The sequence below is a fragment of the Halyomorpha halys genome, unplaced genomic scaffold, assembly GCF_000696795.3.
Source record: "Halyomorpha halys isolate HHAL.00 unplaced genomic scaffold, Hhal_1.1 Scaffold952.1, whole genome shotgun sequence".
Classification (NCBI taxonomy): domain Eukaryota; kingdom Metazoa; phylum Arthropoda; class Insecta; order Hemiptera; family Pentatomidae; genus Halyomorpha; species Halyomorpha halys.
The window spans coordinates 214,991-221,141 of NW_027109235.1; the positions used below are offsets into that span (position 1 = coordinate 214,991).

Genomic DNA, 6,151 nt, shown 5'->3' on the forward strand with positions numbered 1-6,151 from the left:
TGAAATTGTAAAAAATAACACAAAAAATTAAATTGTAATCAAAATTTTTTTTTTATTCGAAAGATCAATACGTGACATTAACATTTGAAAATGATCTTTCGAATAAAAAAAAAATTTTGATTACAATTTAATTTTTTGTGTTATTTTTTACAATTTCAAGTTTTATCGGGCTTAAAAAAACACCCTATACCTTACTGGGACTACTACCAACCAGCACCACCTAGGAGAATACAAATCAACAAGACGTGGAGCAACTCATCGCCCACATCAGAACTTCAATCTTTTCACCCCGGAGACACCTAAATTCCGACTTTGATAGGAACAGTAGGTGGGGAAGATCAGTTCCGAGTTCGCTTCAACTTGAGGCAACCATAGCTGCAACTAGCGGCAATGAAAGTTACAACCCAATAAGAAAACACAACATACACTCAAATTGAGAAGAACAAGAAACCCGAAGCAAGATGAACAGTGTACATTCCAAATAGGAAGACCAAAATACTCTCCAAATAGGAAGACCAAAATACTCTCCAAATAGGAAGACCAAAATACTCTCCAAATAGGAAGAATAACAACCGGACTCGATCAAGACGACGAGTCAAACTGATAGTCCACTTCTTTGACAACATCGACTACAGCAACGCCCGAACATCCCTATGACTCCGTCATCAAGGAGGGGAGTCCTGTAGCGAGAGGGAGCAAGCGGTATAGTAAAAGCTCACCAGAGCGCAGCACCTCGAGCCTCACCGAAGCTCCCAAATGTGCCACATACTACATGATACTCCCATCAAATTTAATCCCAACATCAAAAACCCGAGATTACCTTTGATCAAACGCTTTCCTCGAAAAATCATTTATCCAATACCTCCTGCCATACCTTTTCCACTTTAAAACGTCTAAATTACCTCTGCCACCTATTTCCATTTGAAACCTTTAGGCTCCTAGTCCCTTCTCTAATATTTTCCCACTTTGACTATTGCTGTACTGTATATAGGGGCGTCTCAGTGGATCTTGAAGTGAAATTAAAACATTTGATAAATTGCGGTGTACAATTCATCTTTAGGATCCCAGGGGACGCCTCTGTTTCCCGTTTTTATGCAGAGTTGAAGTGGCTTTATCCTTCCTACCGTCATAAGTGTTTCCTGGTATCCTTTATCTTCCAAGTCATCCTATCCCGCCGTCCTTCATACATCTCCGAACTCCTTCAATTCAAATCCTCTATTTGTTCCCGCAATACCTGTTCCCGGTCTTAAGATTTATAAACAAGGGCCCACCGAATCGCTGCTTTCGATAGATCGTTCATTATCCAATCTTCATCCCTATGGCACTCCATTCCTTCCAACCTCCGTCACTCCAATACCCTCCCTAACTTTAAATCCCACCTGTTCAATAATTTCTTATCCATTCAGACCCCATAAAATTGTAAATTGATATAAGTGTAACTATGTATATCAATTATTACATCATTCTTAATTATTTATGCATTTTTTGTTTTGTTTTATTGTCTAGCTGATTAACGAGAGAAAGTAACTTATAATTATTTTTTATAATGACTATTCATATTTCTTTGTATTTTTGTTTAAGTATTTCTGAGACTCCTCAGCCAACATCTGTATATTTCTCTGTATTAGTCTACAGGGACTCGTCCCAGAATAAATATAGTATTATTGTTACGGCGGGTAGGGGTTCAAAAGGAACCTTTACTAGCCCAACCGTGAAAAGTAGTGAAAAGAAAAGAATAGCTGAATTCTGTTATTTTTATATTTTTAAATAAGTGAACATGATAAAAGGAACACAAAATCTGACTGAACATAATAAACTGAACAATATATAGAAAATATATAAACTAGAAAAAAGAAGAAAGCAAACTATTACAAAATTAAATGAATTGAACAAAAGAGAGAAAAAAAAATAGTCTTATATCACCGGTGATTAATGGGGCCCCAATTGTGGTTGTTGTCTTAAGTGGATGTTCTCGTGGAGGTAGATTGACAATAGGATGCATGTCCGCCCACCTTGTCCTCTTGGAGGATGAGCCGAAGTAGTCCGCCCGCCATGGCTAAAATGATTAAGATGACGGAGATGGCCAGGATGCTGGCAACTACGAATGCGTAGTGAGGAGACAATGGAGACGATATGTGTGTGCACACTGAGACTCTAAGAAGTCGTCTGTCTATTTTTCAGTATAAAAAACAACAGAGAGTAGTTGTTTTGTTTTTTGACTTAATAAAAATCATATGTTCCAATAATTGATTTGTGGACTATATGTTGGCCGCAACATACCGCCCGCTTAATATTTGTCAAAAATTTTAAATTGACACTGATAGGGTTAAGAACTAGTATGATCTCTGGTTTTCAGCTATGCAGGTACGGTCTGCAATAAGTGGTGTTTCACTAGTTCCAACGGTTGAAGTCCTTTAGCTGCAGAGTACAGAGTCCTGAAGTTTGGAATATCCAGCATTTGGACGACGTGGTGAGCCATGAATGCGTTCATGTGTTGAATAAGGTATCCTTACACATACAGGCGAACCTCTAACGAAAAACGAGCAGTTCCAGTCGGGTTATGACTTTGCGGCAGGATTTCAATAAGCTTCATAGTAAAAGAGCACACCATTAGAATTTTAAATTTATCTAGTATCAGAGAATTTAGGTATTTGATACTACACGGAATGCTGGCCAGAGAAAAGTGCGAAGAGTAAGAGAAAGTATGAAGAGGATATGTGAATATCTAAAGAATGTCTCAAGTAGTTGGAATGACGACAGTGAAGGACAGAAGACGGATTAATTTTATGAGATGTACAGTGCATATGCAAATTAATTTTGTTGTGGGGCTTCTGAGACGACAATATGATGAAAAAAATAAATAGAACTTTTAAACAGATATGTATGAATATTATGAGAAACTTTATTTTGATGAACATTGCAACCTTCGCATAACCACTCAGGAAAATTATCGGCTTCCTACATTCCCCTGGAGTTGGAGACGGCTGCAATTGCTGATGAGCAATGTGTTCGCCACCTAATCGAAGGAAATATATGAGTTCCTTTTTTAGCTGTAGAGCCTCTATGAGAGTTACGTAACAAACAGGAGGAAGGCGGTAATTCATTGAGTACTTCTTGGAGGTAAGGTGTGGTTTTTAGTTTTCCTATCTAAATTAGTTCCTTTGAACATATTATATGTGAATTCAAGAGAATATGATGAGATTAAGAAATCAGATCTAAAGATATATGTACGAACAGGCCAAGAGGGAATAAGAAGATAATTAGCTAGAGACCTCTAGGAGGGAGGCCCTATAGAAGATGGTAACCGTTGGGAGTCATTTAGTATAAAGGTAACTTCCAACGAAATGTCGTTACATTTATTAAGATCAGGTGAAGTTGGACAATTTGATGTCAAGGGATCAAGCTCATGGAGCTTGGTGGAACCAAGAGAACTGCCTGGAGACCTCACAGAAGAGGGTAAGTGCTGTGAGTGATTTTGTATAAAGGTAACATCTAACCAAATGTCATTGGTTTTATTAGCGTCTAGTGGAGTAGGCAGTTTAGATCTTGGGGTTTGGGGCTGAGGTAGCCAGATAGGTTCAGGTTGATGCGCCGTAATTGTAAGGAAAATGGAAGACAATTATTTACCAGCAGAATGTTGGTAGCGTTACTAGAATCTGACGCAGCTGGGCGTTTTGATCCTGGAGTTTCGTCTTGGATGAAAATATTTTCTAACAAAATGTCGTTAAATGTATTAGGATCAGATGTAGCTGGACGATCTGACCTCAGTGTATCAGGGTCGTGGACCCCAATAGGACGATGAGTACTGCCAGGAGACCCCAAAGAAGAGGGTAACTGTTGTGAATGATTTTTTATGGAGGTAACTTCCAACGAAATGTCAATAAGTGGCTCTGGGACAGCTGAACGGACAGAATGTTTTTTGTGTTGTACCACTAAGGAATTTATAAACTTACTACAATGACCCAGTAAACTAGAGTTATATGTAGAATTGGAACAGGGAGGTGTGCTTGCGACTCCAGAGTTTTGAGGAAGATCTTTAGAATTACTGGTTGGCTGAAGTGATCCTTCAACTGTACCTAAATTATAACGATTGAGGACTCTCTTAAAGCTTGGACACATTGTAATTATGCTATTGTTGATAGAATGAAGCTACAATGGGTCTTGGCTGTCATTGGTGAGGAAAGATTGACTTGTCATAACGAGTGAGATAATTGATATGAGCCTTTGAGGCTGCAGAGGCAGGAGTGGGGTTCATGTAATGTTCATGGATGGCAAGACCTTCATAATAATATTCCATTTTTATTTTAGAGATGAATGATATGAATAAAAAGGAAACTGAAAGAGAATAAGTGAAGAAAGAAGGTGAGAAAAACAAAATTAATCAATGGTGTAATGGAGCACCTTACAAATTAATTTTTTTTCCTATAAAAAATAATTTAAAAAAAGAGATGAAATAAAATATACAATAACAAAAATCGACAACCGGAGGACCATGAGAAAAAAAATATCCGGATGGGACCAAAATGTTACGGCGGGGTTTTAAAGGAACCTTTACTAGCCCAATCATGAAAAGTAGTGAAAAGAAAAGAATAGCAGAATTTTGTATTTTTAAATAAGTGAACATGATAAAAGGAACACAAAATCTGACTGAACATAATAAATTGTAAACAAAATATAGAACATATATAAATTAGAAAAAAGAACAAAGCAAACTATTACAAAATTAAATGAATTGAACAAAAGAGAGAAGAAAAAAAGTCTTATATCATCAGTGATTGATGGGGCCCCGGTTGTGGTTGTTGTCTTGAGCGGATATTCTCGTGAAGGTAGATTGACAATACCAAAACACCCACCTTGTCCTCTTGGAGGATGAGCCGAAGTAGTCCTCCAGCCGTGGCTAAAATGATTAAGATGACGGAGATGGCCAGGATGCTGGTAACTACAAGTGCGTAGTGAGGAGACAATGGAGATGATATGTGTGTGCACACTGAGACTCTAAGAAGTCGTCTGTCTATTTTTCAGAATAAAAAACAACAGAGAGTAGTTGTTTTGTTTTCTGACTTAATAAAAATCATATGTTCCAATAATCGATTTGTAGACAATATGTTGGCCGCAACAATTATTATTATTAAAATGGTGTCAGGTGTACTGTAGACATCCATCAAGCATATGCAATATCATTAGAACAATTTTTTTGGGATGATTGTATGCTACTCCACAATAATGTGCTGTAACACACTGCTCAAGTAAAATCTGAGTACTTTAAAGAAACTAAAATTTTTAGGTGCTGCAATGTTCACCAACAAATTGAGACCTCAACCCAATAGAGCATTCCTATGATGTGATGGGAAGATGTGTGAGAAACAATCAGGTCTTTATAATGACTCTCTAAGCACTGTTGTCAGATTTCAATGATTTTTTTTTTATAGGGAATTTATTCCCCCATTCAAATAATGATATGTGATATGTATAATTTAGATCATAACTTTTCTTTTCTATAGGATAAATTCTGAATTTCAGTAGCTAAGAATTTTCCCAGAAAGACATTGAGCATTAAAAAAAAAAAAAAATCGGTGTAAATCGATAGAGTACATTCGGAGATCTTACATAAATAACAAATGAACATTACCTTTTTATTTATATAGATAGAGTGAACAGGTTAGATTGTAAAATTGGCAATAAAGTTCCCAATACTCGTCTGATTTAGTTCATTTCATTCTTTGTTTAGAAAATTTCATTACCCATCATATTGTCTCATATACATTGTATGAAAAAATGTATACATTTTGAATTATACACCAATAATGTTTAATTTCGATCTTGGCAGTGATCATTATGGCTGCTAAGAATTTTCTTCTAAAAATATTCTTTTATTCTTACAGCATTTTAGCATCCTCAAAATCTTTTGTTTCTTTGCAAAAATGTAGTTTTTTTGTTAAATTTAGGATCACGAAAATTATTGAAATGTTGCAAAAATGTAAAATTGTATATATATATATATGTTGGCCGCAACATACCGCCCGCTTAATATTTGAGAGGCAAAATAATAGGAGACAACATAACCCAGCGCAGTTAAACCTTAATCAGGGACCTGTGTTGCGGATTCTACACCCAAGGAAGGACAAGCCCAAGCAATATTAAGGAGATACCA

The 6,151-nt window shown here is 36.5% G+C and overlaps 1 protein-coding gene across 3 annotated transcripts in view; it reads right to left on the reverse strand.

Moving 5' to 3' along the window:
* LOC106687370 (amyloid-beta A4 precursor protein-binding family A member 3) overlaps nucleotides 1-6,151 on the reverse strand; it is a gene marked incomplete at its 5' end in the record, with an annotated part of 137,931 nt that overhangs the window by 66,289 nt on the left and 65,491 nt on the right.